This window comes from Lissotriton vulgaris, chromosome 1_1 (genome assembly GCF_964263255.1).
Source record: "Lissotriton vulgaris chromosome 1_1, aLisVul1.2, whole genome shotgun sequence".
NCBI lineage: Eukaryota > Metazoa > Chordata > Amphibia > Caudata > Salamandridae > Lissotriton > Lissotriton vulgaris.
The window spans coordinates 1700434302-1700451004 of NC_141685.1; the positions used below are offsets into that span (position 1 = coordinate 1700434302).

Genomic DNA, 16703 nt, shown 5'->3' on the forward strand with positions numbered 1-16703 from the left:
TTAATTTTTGTGACAGCCTGGAGCATTGTGCCATACTTGTAACTATTCTCTGACCCTGCTTCGAGGGTCAGAGCAAGGTCAGAGAATAGTTGCAAGTAGGCAACAACTCTGGAGGCGCCGCTCAGGAAGCACTTACAGGATTACAGCAGGGGCCCAAGTTGAAGTTAATTTCTTTGTAACCATTTTGTAAATGGTTACAAAAAAAAATTTGCTTCAACTTGGGCACCTGCTGTAACCCTGTAAGTGCTTTATGTACTTCAGTTTTTGAAAATCCGTCCCGCATGCGATTTTGCGGATTTTTCTGCAATTTCGCGAGATTCGCGGACACCGAAATTGCAGAAAATCCGCAAATTCCGCGAACGGAACGGATTTTACGCCCATGCTTAGTTTTCACTGTTGTAACAAAGCAGCAGCCCACCAATTTTACAGTGAATAATATCTGTTATATCCTCCAATTTCTCATATGTGAGGACCCTCGTGGATCTAACTTTTTTATAGTTAACTTCTTTTTGGTTGTTGCATGAAACAAACACATTTATCTGAAAATAGTAATAGACTCCCTCACATTAATTACATTAAAAAGAAATTTAACAAAACAGTATTTGCAAGAATCTGTTTAGGAATTATTCCAGGCCATCAGGGCAAAAACGAACTGTTTCTGTCAAGGGGCCCCTGGAAGGCTGAATTGCAGTGCATTTAGATGTCTCCTTTTGTAATTTAGGAGGAAAACCTTGATGGGGCAGGACATGCCCATACTTGTGTACAAGGGTTAGTGAGGTGACCATATGAATTTGGGTGCACATGTTAGTGCAGAGTGGGACGAATGAATGTATGGTTAGTGGTGGGCTTATTTGAGTGAGATTGCAGATTGAGCAGTGAGGGGGACAGGTGAGTGAAGTGCCACAAGTGCAGGTTAAGTAGTGTGCTTGTGTGACTGTAGGGTGAGGTAAAGGGTAAACAGTGCAAGTGCATTGTGAGTGCAGAGTGATCACTGTGAGTGGAGGGTAAGTGGGTGAATGGTGTGAGTGCGTGGTGATCAGTGTGAGTGCAGGGTGAATGGTGTGAGTGCATTGTGATCAGTGTGAGCGCATTGTGATCGCTGTGATTGCAGAGTGATCATTGTGACTGGAGTATAAGTGAGTGAATGGTTTGAGACCGCCCTCATCGCTGCCACCGATGACATCCGAGCCCTGCTCGACAACGGAGAAACAGCGGCCCTCATCCTCCTGGACCTCTCAGCGGCATTCAACACTATCTGCCACCGCACCCTAGTGCAGCTCCTCAGCAACGTCGGAATCCAGGAGAAGGCACTGGATGGATCATCTCCTTCCTCGCCGGAAGGACACAGAGAGTCCGCCTTCCCCCATTCAGATCAGAAGCCACCGAAGTCATCTGCGGCGTTCCTCGGGGCTCATCGCTCAGCCCCTCCTCTTCAATGTCTACATGAGCCCCCTTTCGGCCATCGCACGCCAACACAACCTCAACATCATCTCCTATTCCGACGACACTCAGCTAATCCTCTCCCTCACCAACGACCCCGCCACTGCCAGAGACAACCTACACGAAGGGATGACAGACGTAGCCGAGTGGATGACGACCAGCCGCCTGGAACTGAACTCAGACAAGACGGAGGTTCTCATCCTGGGCTCCTCACCCTCCGCCTGGAACGACTCCTGGTGGCCCCCCGCCCTGGGCAGCGCACCCAAACCGACAGTCCACGCACGCAACCTGGGCTTCATCCTGGACACCTCCCTCTCCATGACCAGACAAGTCAACGCCGTCTCCTCGTCTTGCTTCAATATCCTGCGCATGCTACGTATGATCTTCCGGTGGATCCCCACCGAGACCAGGAAGACGGTCACCCAGGCCATCGTCACCAGCCGACTGGACTACGGCAACGTCCTCTACGCCGGAACCACCGCCAAGCTCCAGAAGAGACTTCAGCGAATCCAGAACGCCTCAGCAAGACTCATCCTCGACATCCCCCGACACAGCCACATCTTCGGAGTCCTGAGATACCTGCACTGACTCCCGGTCAACAAGATAATCACCTTCCGCCTCCTCACCCACGCTCACAAAGCCCTACACAATCAAGGCCCAAGATACCTCAACAGCCGCCTCAACTTCTATCCTCCCACCCCCCAGCTTCGATCGACCAGCCACACCCTCGCCGCCGTCCCCCGCATCCGAAGAGCCACAGCAGGAGGAAGGTCCTCCTCCTACCTGGCCCCCAAGACTTGGAACTCCCTCCCGACCCACCTCCGCCTGACCCAAGACCATCTCGCCTTCAGGAAGCAGCTCAAGACCTGGCTGTTCGAGCAGTAGCGGACCCCCCCCCTCCCCAGCGCCTTGAGACCCTCCAGGTGAGTAGTGCGCTATATAAATGCTCTGATTGATTGATTGATTGATTGAGTGTATCAGGATCAGTGTGAGTGCAGGGTGAGGGTGAAAGTGAAGGGCGAGAATGAGGAGCGAGTTGTCTGAATGCAAGGTGCAATCCCAGACACTTGTAATAACTCAGCATGTTATTGACGGCAGTGTATGGTTTCAAATGTGTTAAACTAGTGCTATTATGGCAGTAACCAGGGGTCAGGGTGATGGAAGGAAATAATGTGCTCATCCCTCAATAAACTTCCAGTCTTATGATTAGGGTTGCCAGCTCATTACTTTGATGTCACAGATGGTATCAAAATAAGCAGTCACCTAAAGCTGTATTTTCAGCATTTGTCTGTGCATACTTTAAACAGAAAACATAAATAGAAAGAACTTTTAATTGTTTTCTAGAGCAGCGCCTGAATGATCCATGACTGATAATAAAAGGGAACAAAGACAGAAAAGTCACATTACAGATGAATACATACAGGGCCGGGTTTAGGGCAGTGCAACAGATGCGGCAGCACCGGGCGCTGACCTATGGAGGCAGCGCCAACCTCATGGGGAGGTACTGTGTTTAGCAATAACTTATGAATGCCACATATGCCTGGTGGTGATGAGAGAATCCAAGGAGACAGTCATGGGGTTTGGGGGCACCAAAAATAATTCTCGCACCATGTGCCACCAGCGCTAAAGCCGGCCCTGAATACACTATTTAGTGTCAAGACAAGCAATTTGCAGGCTGTTTAAACAGCACATGGCTGGTTGGAATTTTGCGCGCCTGCCTGTGTAATTTTAAGAGAAACTTTCAGGGACATTTTAAGGATTTTGGGGGCCCTGGGCCAAATATATTTTGGGGGCCCCAGTTCAGACCAGCTTTGATTTTATGAACCAGTCTCAGCTCTTTCATGCCTTCTTTGGTCAAATACTAAATGTGTGTACATCTGATATTCAGGGATAGTGATGTGTGTTTTCAGTATGTAACAACAGCAGTTCACTAACATTACTGCAAATAATCTCTGTCACACCCTCCCATTTCTCATATGTGAGGTCCTGTATTGATATAAAATAATCTTTTTACATGGATGTTGCATGACGCATAAACACATTTTGTCTGCAAAATGTCTGTGATAGACTCTTACACATTAAAAATGAATTATAGAAAAACGCTATTTACAACATTGTGTTTAAAAAAATGTCAAGGTCATGAGGGCAAGACTCTGTAGAACAGAGCTGGCTCTTTCAGTCCCCCCTGCCCCCCCCCCCCCCCCTCCCCCTTGAAAGGCTGTGGCCCTGGGCCAGAGCCCACCTTGCCAATGCTTTAAAACGTCCCTGGAAACTTTGTCTCCTCTCTGGGAAGAGCTAACTCTCCCAGGAGGGGGTTAATTCATGGAGCTGAAATGCTTCAGCTGCAGTGGGAGGCAAGGGGTCTCCTCTGCTAGGATATGGAGGGAAGGAACAGTTTCAGTTTTAGCAGAGCAGACATCCTGCCTCCCACTGCAGCTGAAGCATTTCAGCTATGAATTAACCCCCTCATGGGAGAGTTAGCAAGACAAAAGCATGGGCAGGAAGGTCAGATTACAGTGGAGTGCGCGCCCCCCCTGAGATGGTGTCGCCAGGGGGGAGCGCCGCACAGATTGAAGAACTCTGGTATAGAGATATTAACCAGTGGAACCACTTGGAGGCAAAAGGCCATTACGATGAAGAGGTTAAAGGAGTCAAAGTTACTCTCGCCATTTCCCAGCACTTCATTTACTTTCTTCACTTTGACATTCAGAGCACTGAGCAGAAATTACACTGCATCAACACTCGCTTAGGCCTTCACAATGCTTTGTTTTAATTAAAACAGTTGAGTTTCCCTGATCCACACCAGTTCTAAGTCAGCTGCTAGGCACCGACTGAGGCCAAACACCAGCCCCATACCATTCATACATATAAAGTTTGAGAATTAGTTGAGGTTGTTTCGACACCAAGACCTCTAATCATTCGCTTCTGCACAACGTTAGAGAGGCTGAGGCAGTTGCTGGGGGAGGACGCAGAGGCAGTCAATCTCCCTTAGATCTGTAAACATGAGGAAGCTGCTGCCAGGAAGACCTGTAACTCTCCCCACCGGAGCCGAGAGTCACCTGCCACCCTGAAGCCTTCCCAGCCGACCCAGACCTGGTTGCAGCGCACCACCACAGAGGAAATGCACCCTGCAGGGACCGGGAGCAACCAAGCAGTGGTCCCACAGAGGGGATGCACCCTCCCATGCGACTGTCCTTCCTGTCTTTTTGAATCCTCTGGGCAAACTGCATGGACCCCACCCATTTACCACTCAACTGTTTCACACATACTTGAACTTCTCTTCAAAGTTCTTTTCAACTTTTCCTTATGGTACTTCTTTGCCAGTATTTAGACTTGGATGGGGTTTTTCACACGCTTTGGTCTGCACTCCCAAGAAACTTGACCTGATCCAGGAGAGCAGGGGCCTCTACTGGCCTAACAATGTACACGGGGTGAGCGTCGATCAGAAGAAGTTGGGCCTTCCTGGGTGACACCAGTCGGTCTTCTGTGCACCACATTTCCCATGCCCTCCGCCGGGTAAAGATTTGGAGCAGGGCTCTTCACGTGCCACTTGTGTGGGAATTATGGTTAGTTACTTTTCCTCTGCTTAGAAATATGCTTCAATGTTGTGGTCACTGCAAATGTTGATTCCAGTCCGTAACTGAATCACTCCCTAGCAGGAGATGAACTTTGTGGTTCGCCATGACTGACCTGAGGTCGTAGTGAGATGCCAAAGTGTGGGGGAGCCGGACCAATTCCCTGGGTGCCAGAAAGGGGGTGGGGTGCTCTTTCTCACAGGGGTCATAGAGGAACACCCTTTTCCAGATTGGAGAGCTAAGCCCTTGAAGGTCAGCATGAAAACCAGTACACACAGGTGGTCAGAGGACCTTCCCTGCCATAGCTGCAGCGGTAGGTGTCCAAGGCGGTGTACATGGGCAGCAGTGGGACACCACAGATTCCAACACGTAGCACACATCCAGGTACTCTGTGTTTTCCAGGCCTGGAACAGATAAGGCACCCACCCAAACCACTGAGGTGAGGAAGGCCATGCTCTCCGTCAGTGTACCTCTACAGCGGGGCTAGGGGGGGTTCTCTAAGATGGGTGATCAGGCGTCTGATCCTGGGAATATGAAGGGAGAAGAGCTCCTTGCGAGAGCCCCAACTGTACCCTGGGAGAGCCCTAGGGTGATTGTCATTCAAGTGAACCTCAGAGAGATGAGCCAGGTTTCCCTACACTTACAAAGTGATTCACCCGCGTCGGGGTACAGATGTGGATGCTCAAGCGGCTGGGGGCAGCATCTTCCCCCACCCCGTGGAGCAGTTGACACTGGCTTTGAGATGCACAGTATCTCTACTGGGAGGGGCCAGGATTCTTTCATGGCCCTAGCTCCTTCTCATCCGGGCTGCCCTGCCACACAAGACTGGCTAGCCTCAGTCACTCTAAACCCCGGCAGGCTGGGGAAAGCCCAGGTGGTGTATGCTGGGTGAGCATGGGTTCCATCTCAGGAGGGCTATCTCTTGCAACAAGCCCCTCTCAGATGGACCGGGGCTCCCCTGCCATGGTCACTAATGTGTTGGCTGGAGGAGCCTGCCCTGTGCTAGGTCCTCACCAAAGTCCCAGCCACCATGGACCGCTTCATAGGCTAGGGTGCACAAGGGGATGATAGGTCCTATTGTGCCTTGGGGATCATCTGGAAGATGCAAGAGGGTTTAGGATGTCATAGTCAGTCACTCTGGCCACTTCACTGATCGTGATCCTTCCACAGGTTCACCTACAGATACCTTGTTATAACGTGTACTTCCTCTAGCCATTGCTGACCCCGGCAGGGCTCATCTGAGGTCCTCACTAAACCATCCCATCAGTAGTAGCAATGGGCGGTGTGTACAGAGGACAGGAACTTAATCAAAGCAAGCATATGACCAGCATTACTGGGAATTCCTTAATCATGGGAAATAATTGCAATCCCTGTCACAAATGGGATTTCACAGGTTATCCACACCTGTTTGTGAAAGAAAGACACAGTGTAGTTCACATGCAGCCTGGGACATCTAAGGCCATCATAGACCTGTTATTGCTAGATCTCATGTGGCTGAACACTACTTGTCCCTCTAAGAATTTCAACGTCAACCGTTAGCATGGTGGAGTCTCGTTCCAAATTGGAATTAACCAGACAAATTGATCTACCAACTAAGAATGATCATGCACCACCAACCATAGAATCCAGGCCATGTTTCCCCTTTGAGTCAAATTAAGCCACAGGCTCCACTACTGGTGGTGCCCTTCCGTCAATTTCTTTAAGTTTCCACTTTGAAACCATACTTCTCCATCGACCCCCCCCAAAAGCCCCAAATACTTTGGTTTTCCACCACTGGATCGCTAGTCGGTATTGTTTGTGCTTGCTAGTCTACATTGTTTGTGGTCAGAACTGTAACAATATCTGATCATCTTTGAACCTCTGAATTTCTTTCTTGATTAATAAACATTTTTGAAAAATGCTTTCACTTTGGTTCATCTTATGACGGTCTGAGAATTTCCCCTCTAGTAGCAATAATGCCCACAACCGTCCCTCTTCATCGTGGCCCCATTTCCGAAAACCAACGAAATAGAACCAGAGTCCTACTTCATTATTCCTAGATGAAGTATTCAGGTGACTGGCCCAATTTTAACACTCAACAATTTTTTCAAAGTAAACACTTCAAACCCCCAGTACACTCAGTCAAGAGCATCAGGGGTATCGAGAGGAAGGGGTTAGGACAGGTGGTAGCTCACTTTGCAGCAAACCTCCAGCTCATTCCCCAAATCCAACTATGAGTGTTTTAACTGCAGCAATGCTAAAATGTGCTATAGGAGCTGGAATTACCACAGCAGCTGGCACAAGACCTGCCCTCTAATGATCCTTGTTAAAGGATTTAAAGTGTAATCATTCCAATTACAGAGCGTTGAAAGAGTACTATATTGTTATTTTTTGTCACTACCTCTCCGAGCCTGGAGTGGATAATTTGCCCACCTTCTGCCTTCCTTGTATGCGGCAGCCTTTTCTCAGGCACAGAAAGCATAATCAAAAGTTGACAGGGCAGGCATCCGTCTTTATTGCCCCTATCACAGAACCGGGCGATGAGCCCGAGTTTATCTAGATTTACAAAAGCGGCCAGGAAAGGCCGGATTGTTCTTGGTCTGATAAATGCATTCATCCTGTTTGGTCAACACTTGTAGGCATGTATTAGCTCTAGAATTTCCACAGTTATCCAGGTAACAAATGGAACGATCAAAAGAAGCATAACTTATTTTATGAGTCATTCGCAGGTTCACTCTTCTGGCTGTGTGTACTTACATGTGAGTGGCTTAATCTTTGAGACAAGCATATGCTACTGGTTGGAGCAATCAAATAACCACACCTGCTGGATGGGAGGAGCCTCATGATCCTGGACAAACCTTTACATCCCTCTGGTGCCTTTACACCTGTCGGGAGCCTGCTGTTGAAACAGGACAGGGCAGTCTAACGTGTACCAAGAGGCCAAGCCTGCTACGCAATACCAGAAGGGAGAGACGGGCCATGGCACAGCCTGAGCAAGACATAGGGGGGCAGAGTCCCAGACAGGGCCACCCCACGGAATTGTCATTCCTTGCTGCTGTGGAAATGCACTTAGTGGAGAAGGGCAACAGACAGGTGCGCGGACCCAAACCACTAGGCAGCGTCTGGGACTGGTCCTATCCACTGTGGTTGGACTACTTCACAAGCTGCAGGTCTGCTTGGCCTTCCCTCTGCTGTGTGGCCTCCACAAAAAGCAGACCCTCTAGTCAGATCGTCCAGGTGGTCTGGAAGCATTTTGGTTGAAAAACCAACAACGGGTGGCCAAGCTGTCCATCGCTAAATGGACCATGTTTGCTCAATCAATAACAGTACAGTGCTGGCTAAACTGCCCCTGAGCAGGCTGCCCTGCTCAAGAATGGAATGTCAGCTTTACATCTCTGGCTGCTCGATAGAAAGCATGGCTTTCTTGGGGAGAATATGTGGCGTAACGGCTAGGGCGGTCAACTTCAAATCTGGGGAACCAGGTTCTTTCTAGTCTCGGCAATAACGCTCAACATCCTGTGATTCTGGGCAAATCAATTAGGGCCAGATGCATCAAGCATTTTTCTACTCGCAAACGGGCCGGTTCGCAGAATCAGCCCATTTGCGATTGTAAAAAATGGTTTTGTGATGCATCAAACCCAATTTTGCGATTCCATAACCTATTACCGAATCGCAAATTGGGTTTACGATTTGCAATTTGGAAGGGGCGTGTTTAAGGCATCCCTTCCAAGTAGCGAATCCTAACAGTATGCATGAATGTTTTGTGACTGTGAATGCGGTTGCAAAACATTCACATATTAACACCTACATCAAGTAGGTGGTAAGACATTCACAAATGGGAATTGGGGACCCATTCCTCTTTGTGAATGTTTGTAAAAGCATTTTTAAGAACAGGCAGTGGTCCAACGGACCACTCTCCTGAGAGAGCACAATCCCATGCTAGACCTTAGAAGGCTTTGTAAGGCCTTAGAAGCCCTTGTGTCTTAGCACCAGCAGGTGGACCCTAGTGTGCCAAATGTAGATTCAAATTCAAGGCTTGTCCACCACAATCCATACTGAAGTTCATCTCCAGTCTTGTGGGCAGGCCTATGTAGCAGCACACTCTAGAACAACAGTGACTCTGTCACTGATGTCACAGGCCCCTTGAGAAGGGCCAGCTCTAGGGCGGTGCAACCGGTGTGACCGCACTGGGTGCTGACTTTGGGTGGAGGCATTATGTTTGCAAGTATATTATGATTATAAAAGCGCTTGCTGCCTCCTTTCTGGCCTCCAGCAAATTTCGGCAACAATAAAAATGTCATGATGACTCTGGGGATTAATGTTGTTCGTAGAGAGAGATCGGAATTTTGCCTAGTGGAAGTTGTGACTCATAGAAAGGTAGCTTAGAGGGTTAATGTGCCTACTGCAAAGAACATGTACCATGCAGATCACAAAGTGCACATAATGTAAATCGGTCAGTGGGCTAAGGCTTTTGTCAGAGAGATCCTTTTGTTACTTGTAGTTTATAGTTAAAATGCTAACATAGAATAGTGAGCTATTAACTGTCATCTAAGAGCTGCATACTAACTGCAAGCTATAAATTAGAGCATTCTGTTTTTTCCCCAGTTTTTCATTATCCTAATGTTGTAAAAAGTGTTCTTTTAAACATAACTCAATTCTGATTATTAAAGAGAACCCCCAACCATGGTATTACGTTTTAAATTCTGAGTTTGTGTTTCTCCAGACCAATCACTATTAAACTATACGGCCTACTAGTATGGTTGTCATGAGATTCCTACACCTTGTAGTCCTTAGTCTTATGTAACATTTTCTATACAGTGATTTACACACATATTGATCATCTCTGTGTAATGTGTGTGATGTAAAGTGCTCTGACACCCTACAATGGTATGAGTGGTGCTGTAAATCAAATTAAATGCATCTGATAGAAAGTGTGGGTATGGAGACTTGAGGGGCACTGTTAAAGGGTGGTAATGAGGGAATCCATGGCGGAGGTGGTCATTGGGGGGCACCAACAAACATTAATGCACAGGGCACCACCAGTGCTAAGGCCAGCCCTGCACTTGAGGCCAGTCTGCCTCACCCATAGGTACCTCCATTGGCCTTGTTTCAGCAGTAGTAGCTGCAACTCACCAGGGATTGGCAATGCAGGATTTGCACGCACACCTAACTAAGTTCATACACTTCACGTTCTCTCTGCTTCATTCACAAGCACTTTTAACATGTGCTGCCTGCTGTGGGGCCACTGGCAATAATTATGCAGCAACGGAGGGCAAAATGATGCCGCAGTGTTGACTAAATTATGCGTTAAAAAAGGCTGCAGCGTAATACAGTATATTTTCTGATATTTTATTATTTTGACATGTGTACACATGCTAACAGTCTCTGGAAAGAGTTTGCCTTATTAGTACCAGTGTAACATATAAATTCAGCAGTGAGAAAGGTGATCAGTCAACCTTTGCAATAAGCCATCCACTCCGCAGCAACACAAGTCACAATTTTTATTATCTTTTGATACGTTTGAGCTATAAACAATTTATTAGTTTAAATGGTCAGATCATGCAGCAGATCTTGCATTATGAGGCAAATATGGCAGAGCCATAATTATATAGAAAACATTTACGAACTAGGATATTTTGCCATTCATGTTTGAACTGCTGTTGTGGAAAAAGGGAGAAGTGCTGTTGACAGAAACTCCATGGCTCGGAGACAAATGGCTTGTGCTTCCACATTTTATGGTATTTGAGACATTCGGTGATTAGAAGCACATCCCACTATGTGAATTTGTTTTAATGTCAATAACTAATTATAACCTTAAATAATCATGTGTATCCATTAGTTGATTAAACTGGGCAGTTAAATGCCAAACAAATACTAATAATTGGGATGTTTGCGCATTCTGGCCACACATCTGGTTTCGCCCACAGATCCAAACCTTGGATTGTTCCTGCCCTCTGATTCTCTGCCCACAGTTCCCCTACTTTTTTCCCCCACTTCGACCACTGGACCTTACTGTGTAATACACTCGCAGACTGTACTGGGTCCAGTCAGGTTCATTTGTAAAATATTAAGCTCAACCGGGGTAGCTGTGACTTTGAGCAGCAAGGCTTAAACAAAGGAACTAGTATACAACATTTAGAAGCACCAAACAATGAAATATTCAAATTCAAAAGAGACTTTATTTCGGTTTGATTCAACCATAAAAGCACACATTACATACAGTACATATATACACGTCATAAAAATATTTACAAAACGTCTTCCTTTGTCATCATTAGTTACATGAACTGGAATTCATTAAATGTTAATAATCATTGATCCAGATAGATTATCAGTTTAAGAGACAGTTTTAAAAATTCAATAGTTTGAAGGACACTATCACTGTGCAACAGTTGCAAATATAAAAAGGCTGGACGAATCTGATTAAAATTAAGTTTTTTTAAAAGAGCAATCAGATAACGTTTTCGAGGATAGTCATAAAATTTACATAAAAACATAAAATAACATATCCTGTGGAGACTTTCCGTCGCAGCCACAGGATACAGGCAATTTGCTAAAAGCATCTTTTTTTGGTCTTATAAGCAGATGATGAAACAAATTCAATCTGAATCTTGTTAAAAGGAACTTTTCATGGGTACTAAATGTGCCGAGTAAATAAGGCTCCATTGTCAGACAGGTTTTAACCATAATATATTTCCTTACAGTTATTTTCTGAGACTCTGCACCCTCCCTCAAGGCCTTCCGCCGTTGAAGGAAAGACTGCTTAATTGCTTCCACATCCCCTTTTACAATTTTAGTTGGATGTTCAAATAAATCAGGACGACCCAGCTCCCTGAAGCTTGTTTTTAAGTACCTTAGCCATGGAGTGCCTAGTGCCTTCTCATGCGAGATAAGATCATTTACAATTAAGTGTGTCAGTGGGATATCTTGGCTCAGCCATAGTTTCACCCAGCATGTCAATGGGCGCAGGGAGAGAGTATCGCTCAAATACTCTACTCCTAGCTCCTCATGTACCGCAAAGTTGGAAGTGGCGGCTGGGACACACAGAAGGCGTTTGAGGAATGTATTTTCAGCAATCTGTAATTGTTCACATGCCAGATAGCCCCAGAGTTCACTGCCATAAACTGCAGTTGCAACTGATTTTGCATCATATAATTTTGTCATTGCAAGGGTTGGTTTTTTACCTAGTTTTGAAGCAAAATTAAAAATAGAGGCATTAACCCTAACCACATCACATCTTTTCTTTGCAAGTTGAGGGCCCCAAGACAGTTTGGAGTCAAAAAGAACTCCTAGGTAAGAAAATGTATCAGAGAATGGAATTACAACATTATCTAATTTGAATGTATAATGTCTTTTTGGGCGACTACCGACTTGCATGATGAAGGATTTAGAGTTATTAACCAGCAGATCTCTTTCTTCCATAAACTGTTTAAAAACACTAAGTAGCGATTGAAGGCCCCTTTCAGTTCTTGATATTAGAACCGCGTCATCTGCGTATAAGAGGACGGGGATACTCCTTCTCCCCACCCGAGGACAGTCAGCTTTTACATCCTGTAGGACGCTATCTAGCTCGTTTATGTAAAAATTAAAAAGGAAAGGGGCTAATATACAGCCTTGACGCACTCCCTTTCCAGTTCTAAAATTCTCTGTTACACGCAGTTCTTGCGAGTACCTAACATTTGCGCTTGTGTTGCTGTGTAAATCAACAAGAAAATCTACAATCCCACTATCTACACCCTTCTCCCTCATGGACCTCCACAGCCTTCCCCTGTTCACACAGTCAAAGGCTGAGGAGAGGTCCATGAAGGCCAAGTGGACAGTGCCTTTTTGGGCAATGCTGTATTTGCTCAATATGGAATATAGATTTATACACTGAGTTATGGTAGACCGACCACTACAGAAGCCGTATTGTGAGATAGACATAATATTGTTGTCCATTACCCAATCCGACAGTCTTTGCAGTACGATTCTACCCACTATTTTGGCCATAGAATTTATTAGGGAGATGGACCTATAGCAAAGTGGACTATCCCCGGCCCCCTTTTTAAAAATCGGGACTATGTTGGAGGCCCTCCATGAGAATGGGCACCCTATCATGGCGGCTGCATTAATAACAGCCTCTATAATTGGTGCCCAAAAATTGGGGTCAGATTTAAAAAGGTCAGGGGGTAGCCCATCTGGACCTGGCGCTTTACCAGCTGTCAGCTCCTCTATCCCTACCATTACCTCTCCTCTACTTACTCTGAATGGGGCTACCCCATTATAGGAGACTGTATTCACAGTATTATCTAACTTACCCCCATACAGTTGCTTGAAGTGTGCTACCCACTCCCCCTCGGTTATAACGCATTCAAGTCCCTCACCTGGGTCTTGCACCAGAAAGGGTTTTTTGATTACAGCCCAAAACCGGGCACTATTTTTCAGAATTTGAGGATCCAAGATCTCATCCCATACCTCATTCCTTAGAGATTCTTTGCGATTGGCAGTGGCTAATTTATATTCTCTGCGACAGCATTTGACCAAGTCTTTATTTCGGGGGTTTGTTGCCAAAGCAGATCTTAGGTTATGTGCTGCTTTAGAGCATTCTTGGTTGACTTCTTTACTCGGTCTGTCATTAGAATGAAAACTTTGTCTGTTAAATTTTGAAAGGCAGACAAGATATGTAAAGGATCTGAATCAACCTGAGTGCAACTACTTATCTCTTCACTACAGGTGTCTTTGATATTTTTATATATCAGATCCGGTGAACACATGGCCCATTTTAGTCGGCGTCTTCCATCCGTTGCCCTTACACTCCCCACGGTCTGACTGCAACTTGTATTAGCCACCCAAGGACCTCTGAGATGGATAGTTAGTGGGTTATGATCACTAAATTCATTATTTTCAATTGCAAAGCAGTCCACAAAAATCTGCATAGGGAAGGTAAGTAATATATAGTCTATAAATGTCCCTTTCCCATGCCCTTTAAAAGTTGGGATATCAAAGCGTTTCCTGGGGTCACACAATGCCATTGCTAGAGTGAGGTCATGATCATTTAAAAAATCATTAAAGAGGTCCCCCTCCAGTGTATGTTCTAAGTGGAGGCCCTCAAGTCTATCACAATGAATTTCCTGAAGATTTTTCATCAGAGGTTCCCCACAGGGATGAACATTGAAATCACCCATAATCATTAAATTATGAGAGCAATCCTTCATTGTTGAGCTAACATAGTCATTTAACATTTTTAGGTTATTCGTTGCTGTGCACGTGTTAGTCGCATTATAAAAGTTAATCATACCAGCCATACAGTTATCTTTAGCTAAAACCAAGCGTAAAATACCATAATTGCTAGAGGCCCTTCTTTGTACACTGCATGACATAGCTACAGAGATAAACGTAACAAGCCCCCCTTTTGGTCTGCCCCTGCCTACCGCAGTTGCAGGTACATAGAAAGCCTTGTATCCTTCAATAAAAAGGTCACACTTTACTGACCAAGTCTCTTGTAAACATATGATTTGAAAACATTTAATATACTTAATCCAGTTCTCATCTTGTAGTTTACTGGCCAGCCCAGCAACATTCCAGCTAATAACATTATTTTTTTGGGTAGCAGACTGATTTGCCTCTATAGGCTGGTCCGCTGGAACATGTACAATACTTTGATCCTCCTGCTTCATTAGTCAGTCGCATGCATCCAGGCCTGAGAATACTTCAAATCTGTTCTGTGTGGCCACATTACTCCCTCTCCATCCATGATTAATGTCATAATTATATTGGGCCGGTGTCTGCCATCCATTCCCCCCTTGGCTAGCAGTATTACACGTATATGGTCCTGCCGATGGGGGATCACGAGTTTGGGTCATTTGCCTGAAACCTCGAGGTTCTCTTGGTGTACTTGGCCCAGGCGCATAGAAGTATCCTAATGGGCGCACACAAACACTGTTTGGGCTATACACTAGTGCTGATGCACGCAATAGCACTGTGGCAACATGTTGTGGATGTTTAAAATTAATTACCACACAATCCCCTGATGATGTTTTGCGAGAGGGGCCAACCCAATTGACCCTTTCTGTTGAAACGATTTGGTCATAAAAGTGGGTTGGAAAACCACAATTTTTGTTGAGCCAGGCTACTGTTCTATTTTTTAGCGAGTCCTGAGACTTCCCACGTGGCAGAGCAGGGTGTTCTTCAAAACATGGAACATTTGTTAGTACTACCACATAGGGTACACAGTCTGGCGGGAGATTAACATTTCTAAGTTTTTTCCTATAAGTTGGCACAGAACTGTTAGACAGATTTGGTCATAAAAGTGGGTTGGAAAACCACAATTTTTGTTGAGCCAGGCTACTGTTCTATTTTTCAGCGAGTCCTGAGACTCCCCACGTGGCAGAGCAGGGTGTTCTTCAAAACATGGAACATTTGTTAGTACTACCACATAGGGTACACAGTCTGGCGGGAGATTAACATTTCTAAGTTTTTTCCTATAAGTTGGCACAGAACTGTTAGACAGTGTTTTTGGCACTTGATTACTTACTTGGGTTGCTAGGGGTGGATTTTCAGCAATCCTGGTTTCTAACAAGCCTGGGACACTTCGCTTCTGTACACTCTCCGCCCTAATGGCCTTCCCCTTCGTAGCTTTATTGGAGGTGTTGCTAGTGTTAATGTTTGGGACGGTTGCTTTTATAGCGTTAACAGGAGCCAGATGGGCCTCCACCAATCCTCCCAGCCTTTCTACCTCTGAAGCTACTACATCTAATCTTGTTAGCAGTGGCGTCATTAACTCTGTTATTTTCTCCTCCATTTTAGCTAATAGTGTGCTGATTAAGGTCTCAAGGTGGTTAGAGTTTAAACCTAACCCTCCCTCACTATTTCCATCCCCATCGCTAACACTTATAACTGGAATACCAGCATTTTTAGCGTTGGGACGGCAAGTGTCTGCTCTTTTTTTTGTATTCTTCCCTCCATGTTTCGCCGGATTCTTCCTGCACTTCCTTATAGGTCTTGGTATTGAACGGGCCGAATCGGACTCTTCGCTGGAGGAATTTTGCGGACCTGAGTGGACCTCAGCTTGTACCTGAGCTTGAACCACAGGCCTATGTGCCCCTTCATTGCTAGAGTTTGGATTCCCTTCTGTGTTTCCCTCTGACCCTACTACAACCTGGGTGGGCATAATTTCAGATGGTGCAGGAAGATTACTACAGCGTCCTAATGAAGCCCTACGCTCATTGTTGATTTGATTAACTTTTTTAACCAGAAAATTATCCATACTATTCAAACCAGTGACCGGCGTGTCCTTGGTAAGTCTGGGCATTATGATGTAAATTTTAGTGATAATTTCACACAGAAAACCGGTGAATATGCCGTACAACCACTATTAAAAACATATACCTTTAAGACAAATATTAAACTTAATGTTAAAGTCTCACATGAATAATGAAGGTCTTTCAGCCTTACAAAGTTAGTCCAGGGTCTTTGGCCCGCCCCGTCCTCCTCTGGCCTCTGAGGGCCACAGAAGGCCCGCCCTTTGCCCGGGCTTAGCCCGGCGCCGTCCGCGCGCGTCCCGGAACCTTATGCTGGTAATATCCGGTTTGTTGGGGGCGTGGCCGAGTAGCGCTGGTGCCTCTCGCGCTCACCCCGGTGTTCTCCTCGCTGCTCCTTGCCTTGGCGCTGCATCTCCCGCGAAGCGGGAGACGGGAGGTTTGATTTAAAGGGCCCGGCTTGTTGGGGGCG

The 16703-nt window shown here is 45.9% G+C and overlaps 1 pseudogene; it reads right to left on the reverse strand.

Annotated features, from left to right (window-relative positions):
* Positions 1 to 6168: 6168 nt before the first annotated feature.
* On the reverse strand, positions 6169 to 7808 carry LOC147751085 (18S ribosomal RNA; annotated as a pseudogene).
* Between the last annotated feature and the right edge of the window lie 8895 nt (positions 7809 to 16703).